Source organism: Bos indicus x Bos taurus, chromosome 2 (assembly GCF_003369695.1).
Source record: "Bos indicus x Bos taurus breed Angus x Brahman F1 hybrid chromosome 2, Bos_hybrid_MaternalHap_v2.0, whole genome shotgun sequence".
Classification (NCBI taxonomy): Eukaryota; Metazoa; Chordata; class Mammalia; order Artiodactyla; family Bovidae; genus Bos; species Bos indicus x Bos taurus.
This window is the reverse complement of record NC_040077.1, coordinates 13,421,704-13,435,853: the sequence shown is the minus strand read 5'-3', so window position 1 is coordinate 13,435,853 and position 14,150 is coordinate 13,421,704. Positions and strand designations below refer to the sequence as shown.

At 37.9% G+C, this 14,150-nt stretch overlaps 1 protein-coding gene across 2 annotated transcripts in view; it reads right to left on the bottom strand.

Annotated features, from left to right (window-relative positions):
- NCKAP1 (NCK associated protein 1) overlaps nucleotides 1–14,150 on the bottom strand; it is a 105,906-nt gene that overhangs the window by 71,576 nt on the left and 20,180 nt on the right. The window lies entirely within an intron of this gene.

The following is a 14,150-nucleotide window of genomic DNA, read 5'->3' as shown; positions in this document are numbered from 1 at the left end:
AATGTTAACCCCATTTTCAAGAAACCATCCCTGACTGAACTGCTTCCCTTGATGCAAATAACACCTCCCTCTTCTAAATGTGTACAGTTTCTAATAATTATCACTTTCTACCTTGTATCATAGTTCTCTCCAGCACTGTGAGGCAGTGTGCCAAACTCCACAGCCTGTATCATACAGCTGTGCACAAAAATATCCAATATAAAATCTATCAAATGAGTGATTAGAACAAACTGAAAAGACCATTATTTGCTGTATAACTCAGGGAACTCAAAGCAGGCCTCTGTATCAACCTACAAGGGTGGGATGCAGAGGGAGATAGAAGTGAGGGTCAAGAGGGAGGGGACATATGTATACCCATGGCTGATTCATGTTGCTGTTTGACAGAAACCAACACAATTCTATAAAGTAATTATCCTTCAATTAAAAAAATAAATTAAAAATTAAAAAGAAAAAGACCTTTATATGGCAGTGTCAGATAACATTTTAGTAAGTTAACACCAGCCAGCCCACCTCTTATTGTGAAATCATGGCTAAATAACTTAACCTCTCACAGTCTAATACCCTCAATATTAAAATGGGAGCTGATGTGGGCAGTTTAGCCAAGACAATGTACAGGGCACCCAGAAGCTGCTCATTAATTCATAAGTGAATAACAGAAGACACTCACAAACCACTTCTTCAAAATGAGCAAAAAATAAAGCTATTTAAAATAATCTCAATACTACTCATAGTATCCTAAAAAGAGCTGATATTAACTGAGCATGCTCTCTTTCGCAGGTAGTTCCAAAAAGTGTGCAAGTATTTTACATGATCCTCTCAACATCTCTATAAAAAGTTACAATTATGTTCCCTATTTATCAAAAATAAATTCCATAAAGTTCTATGTGAAAAATCAACTATAACAACAAAGAATAAAAGTGTCTACAACTCTTGAGCTTCAACTGCAAAAAATATTCCATTTTCATTTTTAAAGTGAAAGAGAGCAGACACTACCAAAAAGTATTTAACTTCTAGGTTCAACATCCAGAACAAGTCCTCTACCTCCCATCTCATTATTTCATAGTAAATAAAAAGTAGGAAATGGTTTAAGAATATAATCAGTAATAGACCATAGAAAAGTACAATTTTGAGAAGGTAAGATTCTATTTGCTAACACTTTAAAAGCATATCATGGATACATGGGTTAAATATATTACCAAAATATCTGTACAGTGCTTTCATTAAAGTTTTTAACTGTGGACCATTATTCTTAAAATTCAAAGTAAAAACAAAATAAACAGGATAAACAGCCATGCAGATCACAAAATAAGATCATATCTCTTCAATGAAAAATACTGGTAATTAATCTTTGTACAATGAAAAAGCATTTTCTACACAAAATATAAGTATCTTAAAAACTGATAGAGGGACTCCCCTGGTGGCGCAGAATCTACCTGTCAATGCAAGTAGATCCCTGGTCTGCAGATTCCACATGCCACAGACCAACAAGGCCCATGCACGTAGAGCTGGTGCTCGCAACAAGAGAAGCCCTGAGAGAAGAGGCCTGTGCACCGCAACGAAGACCCAGTGCAACCACAAATAAATAATTTTTTAAACTGATTGAAATTTAGTATTTACTAACTTTTATTCTTTCAGAGAAAAGATACTAACAAATTACGATAAGGAACCAATGACAAAGAGAGCTAACTCACAGACTTTCAATATAAAGGAAAGTGACTCAAGTTCTTTATTCACCTATGTCAATTATTCTTTCATCATCTAAACTGCTTATGCATAATAAACAGCTTTTCTTGACCTAAAATATACTAAAGTATTTTATTCTTCTTAAAAAAACAACCAAGTACAGAAGTTTGGTTGTTCAATTTCTTAGTAGATATTCTAAACCAGGTTTTTTAAAATAAGAGTGCAGAGAGACTATTTGGTAAACCTCCTTTAAGGAACGGTCCTGCCACCACTCTGTAATCAACACTCATAGCACAGCAGCCTCCTGCCTGGTCTCTGTATTCTGTTCTTGCCTCTTCAGTCTTCTCCACATAGCAACAGGAGAGTGGACATTTCAAGGCAACACACTACCCTGAAGAGAGGATCCCAATGAAGGAGAAGGGGACGACAGAGGATGAGATGTTTGGATGGCATCACTGACTCAACGGACATTAGTTTGAGCAACTAATGGAGTCCGTGGGGTCGCAAAGAGCTGGACACGACATAGCAACTGAACAACAGCAATACAAGATATTAACAATGGGTAAAGAGTATAACGTGAATTCATTATACTATTTTTGTTCAAGTCTAATATTATTTCAAAATAAAGAGCTTTAAAAAAATTCTAATAGTCTCTCATCATACTTAAAATACAAAGTCCTTATCAATGTCTCAATAAAATCTAAATAGGACCCCTGCCAGTCTCCACAACTTCATCTCCCCTCACACTCCTCCAGATTCTCTCAGTAGCTGTCATACCAGTCCACATGCTGTGCTCATCAAATAAATTCACCAAGGCTGGCCCCACCCCACACCTTTGCACTTGCTCGTTACCATGTCTGGAATGCTCTTCACTTCTCATAGCTCAATCTTTCACTTCAGAGAAGCCATTGTGGAGCACTTATCTAAGATAATCTTCTCACTCACGTTACTCTCTTAATTCCTTATCCTGCTTTCTATTTCTTCCTACTACTTATCTCCAAATACAAGTACCTATTTATTCACTTTAGTTCTTTGTCATCTCACATCCCAACTTGAATTGAAATTCCACAGAGGCAAGGTTTGTTTTATTTCATGCTGTTATCTCCAAGGTCTAGAGTATTAGAACGTAGCAGATATCCTTTAAATAAATAAATAAATGATCAAGTTTCTCCACAGAAAAATCACGAAATCAATTTTTACACTGCAGTGCTAACTATAAATGAATGCAATATCAGTATCAATTCACGTCTCATGAGTTCATGTATCCTAATACAGAGTGGTGATTTAATCCCCTGAATAAATCTCTGTTGGGTAAAATACTTCATTATGTCCTTACAGGATAAAAAATGAGAAACATCTAAAGAGAATTACATACTCATATCAAATATACATAAATCTCCTAAGAGTACATGAAAATCCAAATTAACACAAAGATTAGTCATTTCTTAAAAAGGTTCATGGGACCTTATCAAACTTTCCTTTTATCATATACAAATAATTCTACTGGCATTCACTATTTCAGAAATGCATTTTTCTGAGCAAAAGGTAATAAGTAAATTCTAGGGAAAGTTTTCCTAACACACCTAATAAAAATGCATGATTGAGTGTTTAATATTTGTTACTAAACAATCTTCATAACTGCTTTTCAAGGTTCAATTTTTTTAAATTATGGTAAAACACAGCATGAAATATATCACTAAGGTCATATTTGATAAGTGTGTAGTTCATTTGCATCGTTGTGCAGCCATCACCCTCATCTACCTCCAGAATTTTTGTCATCTTCCCAATCAAGGCACATTCTTACCATTTTCCAGATATAGAAACAGACTAGAAAAGGGTAATACGTTAATATAGATAATCAAATTTCAAAGTTCAACATACCTCTTCAATACACTTCAAAATTCAAGTTGCCATACAATGACAAAAGGAGTATAGGAATAAGTAAAGCTAATGCTATTTTCTTCTCAGAAAATACTTCTATTTAATTGTAGTTTCATCAATCTCACAGATTGAACTTCTAAGAGCTCTAATTCAACCTGTTCATTTTATACATTAAAGCAACATTTTTCAAGTATATATTGGCATCTGTTCAATTCTGAAAAGCAGAGTTTTGTTTTTTAAACAACCGAAACACCAAAAAACTTAAAGGTTGTATCCATGCCTCTTTGCAATAGAACTTTCCTGTTCCTCTCATCATGAGTCTATTTTCCCACCCTTACCATCTCAGGGAGCCTTGAGACTTGCTTTGACGAATGGAAAACAAGGAAAATGATACTCTTATAACTTACAAAGCCTTATAGCTTCATATTTTGTTCTTTTTTAGGACACTGTCCTGAAGTGTCATGAGCAAGCTTGAAATATCGTATCCCACCGAAAGACAGGTTCAACATGCTGCTATCCCAACAGGCCCCATGCCTCAGCCACCCACCAGATGAATTCAGCTGTGACCTAAGACTGGTGAGACCTGCAGAGGAACTGCCTGACCAACCTCAGAATAAGAAATAAGTTGTTGCTGTTTTAAGTCTATTAAGATTTCAGGTGGTCTGTTACATAGCACTAGGTAGGAAAACAAGACTAATATAAAGTTTAATAAAAGAAATTAAAATAGTCTTTATTTCACTACCTGAGCACGATAACTTGCACCAGGAAAAATCTTGGAAATCTAAGATTTCTGGTTACAAGATGGTTGAAATAACGCAAACTGATGAAACTAATTTTAAGTATTAGAAAAGCACTAATTATATACCCCAGTATAGTGTGGTCAGTCAGGTCTAACATCTTTATAAAAGATATCACACTGTGTTAAGGACAATACAATTCACCTCAATTCAGTTCAGTTTCTCCGTCGTACCCGACTCTTTGCAACCCCATGAACCACAGCACCCCAGGCCTCCCTGTCCATCACCAACTCCTGGAATTTACCCAAACTCATGTCTATTGAGTCGGTGATGCCATCCAACCATCTCATCCTCTGTCGTCCCCTTCTCCTCCTGCCTTCAATCTTTTGCAACATCAGGGTCTTTTCAAATGAGTCAGTTCTTCACATTAGGTGGCCAAAGTATTGGAGTTTCAGCCTCAGCATCAGTCCTTCCAGTGAACAGCCAGGACTGATCTCCTTTAGGATGGACTGGTTGGATCTCCTTGCAGTCTAAGGGACTCTCAAGAGTCTTCACCCAGTTCAAAAGCATCAATTCTTCTGCGCTCAGCCCTCTTTATAGTCCAACTCTCACATCCATACATGGCCACTGGAAAAAAACACAGCCTTGACTAGACGGACCTTTGATGACAAGATAATGTCTCTGCTTTTGAATATGCTGTCTAGGTTGGTCATAACTTTCCTTCCAAGGAGTAACCGTCTTTTAATTTCATGGCTGCAATCACCATCTGCAGTGATTTTGGAGCCCAGAAAAATAAAGTCTGACACTGTTTCCACTGTTTCCCCATCTAACTGCCACGAAGTGATGGGACCAGATGCCATGATCTTCGTTTTCTGAATGTTGAGCTTTAAGCCAACTTTTTCACACTCCTCTTTCATGTTCATCAAGAGGCCCTTTAGTTCTTCTTCACTTTCTGCCATAATGGTGGTGTCATCTGCATATCTGAGGTTTTGATATTTCTCCCGGCAATCTTGATTCCAGCTTGTGCTTCATCCAGGCCAGCATGTCTCATGATGTACTCTGCACAGAAGTTAAATAAGCAGGGTGACAATATACAGCCTCAATGGATGTACTCCTTTTCCTATTTGGAACCAGTCTGTTGGTCCATGTCCAGTTCTAACTGTTGCTTCCTGACCTGCATACAGGTTTCTCAAGAGGCAGATCAGGTGGTCTGGTATTCCCATGTCTTTCAGAATTTTCCACAATTTATAGTGATCCACACAAAGGTTTTGGCATAGTCAATAAAGGAGAAATAGATATTTTTCTGGAACTCTCTTGCTTTTTCCATGATCCAGTGGATGTTGGCAATTTGATCTCTGGTTCCTCTGCCTTTTCTAAAACAAGCTCAAACATCTGGAAGTTCACGGTTCACGTACTGCTGAAGCTTGGCTTGGAAAATTTTGAGGATTACTTCACTAGCATGTGAGATGAGTGCAACTGTACGGTAGTTTGAGCATTCTTTGGCATTTCATTTCTTTGGGACTGGAATGAAAACTGACCTTTTCCAGTCCTGTGGCCACTGCTGAGTTTTCCAAATTTGCTGGCATATTGAGTGTAGCACTTTCATAGCATCATCTTTTAGGATTTGAAATAGCTCAACTGGAATTCCATCACCTCCACTAGCTTTGTTCATAGTGATGCTTCCTAAGGCCCACTTGACTTCACATTCCAGGATGTCTGGCTCTAGCTGAGTGATCACACCATCATGATTATCTGGGTTGTGAAGATCTTTTTTGTATAGTTCTTTTGTGTATTCTTGCCACCTCTTCTTAATTCTTCTGCTTCTATTAGGTCTATACCATTTCTGTCCTTTATTGAGCCCATCTTTGCATGAAATGTTCCCTTGGTACCTCTAATTTTCTTGAAGAGATTTCTAGTCTTTCCTATTCTAAAGGCACCATTTTCCATTATGAATGAAAATGTAAATGAAGCTAATCCCTTTACACTCAATTTTAATAAGTCTTTAAAAGTTTTTCAAATATGTGATTAGCTTGTTTTCATAACCTAGGTATAGAGAAATAAGTTAGGCTTTTCTTACTCGTTAGACGTCATAATTGTAACGGATAATTATACTGCACTTTTATGTCAAGACAGCCTCATGTGCTGTTGACATATGCAAGGCAGCATGACCACATTACAGAGTCCTCGCCAGCCATACTTTTCACCTTTTAAAGTTTTTATTTCTTTTCCTATCAATTATCATTTACTCCTGATGAAAGTACCTTCTAACATCAATGCTTTGGAAAATATATTTTTCACAACTTTACCTAGGTAAACTCAACAAGCTTGGGCACAGGGAGAACCGAAAAGCTTATTTCTGAATAAACTTCACTTTTTATAAACTACTATTTCTGGTTACTCAAAATAATTTTTTTTTACAGGTTTACTGAGGTATAATTTATATATCATAAATTCATCTACCAATTAAATAACTGAAAATTAAATAATTGTAGTAAATTCATAAAGAGTTGTACAACCACCAACCCTACCCAGTTTTAGAACATTTACATTATCCCAAAAAATTCTCTTGTGCCCATTTTCAGTTAATACCATTCTCGCCTCCAGTCCTAATACTGATCTGCTTTCTGCCTCAATAAACTTGCTTTTTCCAGACACACCCTATAAAATGAAATCATATATAAACTTTTTACAACCAGCTTCTTTCATTTAGCCTAATGTTTCTGCAGTTCATCCATGCTATAACATGTGTTGGTAGCTTGTTCCTTTTAATTGCTAAATAGTGATCCATTAAATGCATATACCAATTTAGTTTATTCATCAATTGTTGGGCATTTGAATTACTTTCATTTTTAAGCTATTTTGAACAATGAATGCCGCTATAAACATAGCCATGTGTGGACATGTAAAGTACTTTCATTTTTCTTGACAGATTCCTAGAAGTGGTATTGCTTCCTTCTGAGTTCTCAAGTGCAACTCAGAGAGGCATGTGATAAGAAAAGTAACCTCTAGATAAGAGTCAAGTTGCTGCAATTATATACTATGTATTTATTCAGCAAATACCCCAACCTGATACTGTATTGTCAGACACTGTTGGAGGAGCTGGGGATAAAACTATGAATAAAATGCTGACCCTGGCCCTAAATGAACATACAATCTAGTGAGGAATATTTATGTAGGTTTACAGGTAACTCTTCCTTTTTTTAAGGTATATACAGTTTTAAAATCTGGTTATACCACAACTAACTTACAGGTGCAAGGTTCAAAGCTGGTGAAAATTTGTGATGATTAATTCCCACTTTCCCTTCAAGACAGAGACTCTCATCAACTTGTAATAACGTAAAAGAAGTTTAAAGGAAAAAACAACCCATACACAAAATGCTATGAGAAAGACTACAACAAGAAAGGTCAGAGCTTCAAAGGGTAGTAAAGATGATGAGCAAGATGGAGAAAATTAAAGAGGGCCTTACCCTCAAGGATTATTTTTGTTACTTGATTACATGATGACGGAGAGTGGAGGCTCATATTAGACTGCCTCAATCAGGAGGCCTGTAAAGAGGAATAAAGTTGATGCTTAAGCTGCCTTGCATTCTTTCTGACCTTCCTGGACATCTGATGTTCTTGGGAGATTTTGGAGTTAGCGTGAAGTGGTGTCAATGAGAGAATAATTCCCACTTGATACCTGATCTTTTAATACCCACTTTCTAATACCACCCTAATACCCACTTAATACCCTGAAAGTGAAAGTCACTCAGTGGTGTCTGACTCTTTGTGACCCCGTGGACTATACAGTCCATGGAATTCTCTAGGCCAGAATACTGGAGTGGATAGCCTTTCTCTTCTCCAGGGGATCTTCCCAACCCAGGGATTGAACCAGGTCTCGCACATTGCAGGAAGATGTTTTACCAACTGAGCCACAAGGAAAGCCCAGGCAGGGTAGGGTACCCTACCTTCATCAATTCTTTGAACTCAGAGGGAGCTCCTACCCACACACTCTACTACTCTTTCTTGAAAACATACCATCTCATGTTCAGTCTCCCCTTTTATCCATCTTAAGATCAACCGGCCCATCATTATATTACTCCCTTGTAACTCTCTGCCTCTGTCATACTTGCCAGATAAAACCCACAATAGGAGAAAGCCTATACCTATGCTCTGACTCCATCTCAACCTGAATTCACTATCACCAACCCTAAATGAGTTGCAACATTATGCCATTTTCACCATTAATTCCCTCTCCCAACTCTCCTCAGTGATTATGCGACTCCTCCTCTCTCTCAATAATGCCTCTTCATCTTGATTCTTAGGTTAATGCTTGCCTAGATGGCAATCCACTCCAGTACTCTTGCCTGGAAAATCCCATGGATGGAGGAGTCTGGTTGGCTGCAGTCCATGGGGTCGCTAAGAATTGGATACGACTAAGTGTCTTCACTTTCACTTTTCACTTTCATGCACTGGAGAAGGAAATGGCAATCCACTCCAGTATTCTTGCCTGGAGAATCCCAGGGAAGGGGGAGCCTGGTGGGCTGCCATCTACGGGGTCGCACAGAGTTGGACACAACTAAAGCAACTCAGCAGCAGCAGCAAGCCGGACCTTATATATATAGCTGGCTACTCAACATCTCCATTCAGACTTCTAGTAGGTCTCTCAAACTTAACATATCTAATTTTGAGCTACTGAGTACTATCCCTTCTATAATCGAACCCTACATAATCTTATTTCATCATCCCAGTAAATCCTGATATTTCCTAATCGAAAAACTTTAGGTCTTAAATTTCTCACTGTTTTATATACCCCATACCAAATCCATCAGCAAATACTGTAGGCTCTGTCTTCAAAACATCCAGAATATGAACATTTCTCACCTTTACCACCCTAGGCCATGCCACACTCAGCTCTTTCAATGACTACAAATTGCCTAATCAGCTTCTCTGTTTCTACCTCTGTTTTTTCTCCAGACTATTTCTCAATCCAGCAACCACAGTGACCATAGGTATATCACTTCATTCCTCTATTACTCTTCTACAATAATATCTCAACTCAAGAGTAACTAACCAAAGTCCTTACTATGTTTGAGAAAGCCCTTTATGATCTGCCTACCCCTTCAACCATCGTCTTTATCTCCTACCACCATCTCCCAGCTCCTTCCCCAGGGGGCACTCTGGCTTACCTCCCGTTCCCTGAACAAGCCAGGTATGCTTCCACCAGAGCTTCTGCCAGTGCTGCTCGCTAAACACAGAAGGCTCCTCCCCCAGCTCACCTCACATCCTCCTAACTTTAAATCTCCGCCCTGCTGTCTCCTCAGTAAGGCCTTTCTCAGGTCAAGTCAATTAGCATATCCCCATTATCACTCTGGAGAACACAATGGCACCCCACTCCAGTACTCTTGCCTGGAAGATCCCATGGACGGAGGAGCCTGGTTACAGTCCATGGGGTCGCTAAGAGTTGGACACAACTGAGCGACTTCACTTTGACTTTTCACTTTCATGCACTGGAGAAGGAAATGGCAACCCACTCCAGTATTCTTGCCTAGAGAATCCCAGGGACGGGGGAGCCTGGTGAGTTGCCAGCTATGGGGTCGCACAGAGTCAGACACGACTGAAGCGACTTAGCAGCAGCAGCAGCAGCAGCACTGTCACTCTTCGTTCTTTTTAGAACGCATCTCTACCTGGCAATATATTCCTATTCTAACCGATCTCTGTCCAGAAGAGTATAACCTACAAGACCAGTGATATGATTTATTTGCTGCTGGATTCCCTCTCCCAGAATAGGACTCAGCTAATAGAAGGCACCCAGTAAATGTTTTAAATAAATAAAACTATGGGAACACATACAAGCGGTACTTAACCTAATTAGAAAGGGTTAGAAAAAGCTTCTCCGAAATGGTGACATTTAAGGATAGACCTGAAAGACAAGTAGAATTAGCCTAGTCAAAGAATATGGTAGAGAAAGATTTTTCTAGATAATAAAAATAACAAAAGGCTAGAGGCAAGAGAAAGAATGACCATTTGTGCCATCAAAGTGTACAAATACCTCTCCCCAAATAAAATACTGCTTTAAAAATAGTCTATTCCCCCAATGAGGAAAATGAGGGCTAACACAGTATACTATCCCATATATTCCTGGCCAAAGACCACTAGGGTATGTATTTAAAACAGTATTAGCCAAGATGAGTGCTAAGAAGAACAAAAGTAAAACAAATATTTTGCAACATCTGTTATTTATTTCCTTATAGTTCCTTTTGCTATCTTTGATTTTAGAGCTTGGCAAATAATTTGATTTGACAAAAGGTAAAACTGGACTGGCCGTGAAAAACAATAATCAGATACCATGTCAAAGGTACTCAAAGGATACCAGGTTAAAAGTGGCCAAAGGCCCCTTCAAAGAAATGACTCAAGAAAACAAAACTAAAGATCAACAATACCACTAGGTTTGGTAACATACTTTGCTGTTTGAAGGAAATCATAATCATCATTGCAGTCAAAGGGATTAGCTAACAACATCTGGAAGATGGCTGAAAAACTGACAAGATATAACTTTAGGAAATTTTAAGGAAATGAATAAATAATTGCAAATGGCAGGAATGCATCTCCTTGGGGACTATGCTATGAAACCCCAAGACAAGGCTCACTGGCCCTTTTATCTGCCGAATAACTGACAGCATCCTTATTATTGTAGTTTAGTATAATTAGAACATACAATGCACAAGACACAAAATAAGGTGATTTTAAAACATATGTGTTTTTGGATCACAAGAACCACCCTTGGGAATATGACAAAAGCTGAAAAATACACTGACACATCAACTCTGTACACAATTTCAGGGGATTCCCAAACTCTATCAAATTCAGTGTGAAAGTTCAATCAGTCAGTCAGCTCAGTTGCTCAGTCGTCTCTGACTCTTTGCGACCCCATGGACTGCAGCACGCCAGGCTTCCCAGTCCATCACCAACTCCCCAGAGCTTGCTCAAACTCATGTCCATCGAGTCAGTAATGCCATTCAACCATCTCATCCTCTGTCGTCCCCTTCTCCTCCCACCTTCAATCTTTCCCAGATTCAGGGTCTTTTTCAAGAGTCAGTTCTTCGCATCAGGTGGCCAAAATACTTGGAATTTCAGCTTCAACATCAGTCCTTCCAATGAATATTCAGGACTGACTGCCTTTAGGACTGACTGGTTGGATCTCCTTGCAGTCCAAGAGACTCTCAAGAGCCTTCTCCCACACCACAGTTCAAAACCATCAATTCCTTGGCGCTCAGCTTTCTTTATAGTCCATCTCTCACATCCACACATGACTACTGGAAAAACCATAGCTCTGACTAGACAGACCTTTGTCAGCAAAGTAATGTCTCTGCTTTTTAATACACTGTCTAGGTTGGTCATAGCTTTTCTTCCAAGGAGCAAGCATCTTTTAATTTCGTGGCAGCAGTCACCATCTGCAGTGATTTTGGAGCCCCGCAAAAATAACGTCTCTCACTGTTTTGTTTCCCTATCTACTTGCCATGAAGTGATGGGACCGGGTTCCATGATCTTCATTTTCTGAATGTTGAGTTTTAAGCCAGCTTTTTCACTCTCCTCTTTCACTTTCATCAAGAGGTTCTTTAGTTCTTCTTCACTTTCTGCCATAAGGGTAATGTCATCTGCATATCTGAGGTTGTTGATATTTCTCCCCACAACCTTGATTGCAGCTTGTGCTTCATCCAGCCCAGCATTTCTCATGATGTACTCTGCATATAAGTTAAATAAGCAGGGTGACAATATACAGCCTTGACGTACTCCTTTCCCAATTTGGAACCAGTCTGTCATTCCACGTCCGGTTCTAACTGTTGCTTCTTGACCTGCACACAGATTTCTCAGGAGGCAGGTAAGGTGGTTTGGTATTCCCATCTCTTGAAGACTTTTCCGAAGTTTGTTGTGATCTACACAGTCAAAGGCTCTGTGAGAACCAATACACTTGGGATAATAAAGAGAAATATATCCCGGGATGAAAGCTATGCAGCAGGCTTATGAAAATTGTCCAGAGGAAAGTTGGAAGGCAGAGGGTTATAGGAGAGTGGGCTCCAGAAAAAAAGGAAAGCTTATAGAAAGGTGGCATGAATTTTAGACTGGATAAATTTTAATATTCTATAAAGAAAACTAATTCAGGAAAGTAATAATATTTATTTATGGAACAAATTTAACTGTGAAATAGTTCTGGAAGACAGAATCCATTTCATTTTGATAATAAATATATATATAAATACATGTCATATAAACATATTATATTATTTGGACTTCTAAGAAAGTCCAAAGTGTGATAATGGAGTGAAGCAACGCAAATCAAACATTCAGGTCTTTGCCAATTATTTTAACTTTTAGAATCAGCATATAATTTAATCTCAGAACACTATATGATTACAGGACCAAAGGACAGCATTAACAATTCTGGAAACATGAAAGTAAAAATGACCAAGGTTGATGTTATAAATATAGAGAAATACACTATTTAAAGTTTAAAAAGGAAGTAACCAACAAAATAAAAATATTAACCAAAAAAAAAAAAAAAAAAAACATCAAACATCAGGAAGAGGGGAGAGGATAGAGGAGGGGAGGAAACAATGAGCTAAACCCTCATATTTTATAGCAAAGAATTAACAGATGCTATCTAAAGTTGGCAAATAAATATATAAAAGAATGAGCATATTTCTTATAGTTCTGGAGGTAACCTCCAGATATACTAAAAATATAGGTTCCCCTGAGAAATATGAGCAGGATAGGAAAGACTGGAATAGGATTACATACCCTCACATTTCATCCTAAATTCTTCTAGACTATTTAATTATGATATATTCATGTTAGCGTGGTAAAAATTAAAAGAAAAAAAAAAAGCCAGTTTAGGTAGGTCTTTAGTGCTGATGCAATTCCTGCCAGCACTTGACCTATTTCAAATAGTTTTTAAATATATCAAAGCAAGGTTTACTTGTTTTTTCTATTGAGGGGTTCACTCTTTTATTAATTTTCTTTCTTATTTAAGCTAGAAATTACATGTGGAAGAGATATTAATTGAACGTTGATCACACTTTTAAAAAAGAATATAGACACAAGTTAGTTCTCACTGTATTAAAATTTCTTGAATTTTAGTCAAAATCAAGCATTTCTTTTAAGTTTCCATGAGGATACACACATACTTCTTTAAAAAAGTATACATCATCAAAACTGTTACATTACTTTTACTGTAAGATGATTCCTTCTATAATCAAAGTATTATTTGCTAGCCTACTACATCCAAGTCGACAGAGATTGAAAGATAGGTGCACGGAAAACAGGAGTGAGGTTTCACAAATAAAGAGATTACTTTTGTTTTGCTTCCCCTAGTGGAGGCTGGAAGAAAGGAAGGAGGGGAGTAACAGGAGGGACTGGGAGGCGTGAAAAGCCTTGATGGGATCATTACAGCACTTCACTTGTCAGAGCAGGATTCACAGATCTGAAAGGATACATTCAGAAGACATTAAAAGACAGTATTAAAAGTGACAAACCCTCAACGACCAGTGTAACATTTTATAAAAGTTAGAGGGGTTTCTGAAGGTTCTAGGTTTAGGTAACCAAGTGAATTGTAATGATTCAAAACAAAGAATACAGAAAAGACACAGAATGCAGGATAACCATGTGTTCAACACTGGACACAAAGTGTGATGTTCAGGTTGTGAAGCTGTCCAAAGTGTAACTATACACAGTATATTACTAGATAGTATAGTATCTAGCGTATTATTTAGTTGATGATATACTATTTAGATGAAGCCATGGAAGTAAAATGTTTTCTTACATACATATATTGCAGGAAGTGAAAAAAAAGGTCATTGAGAAATATCTACA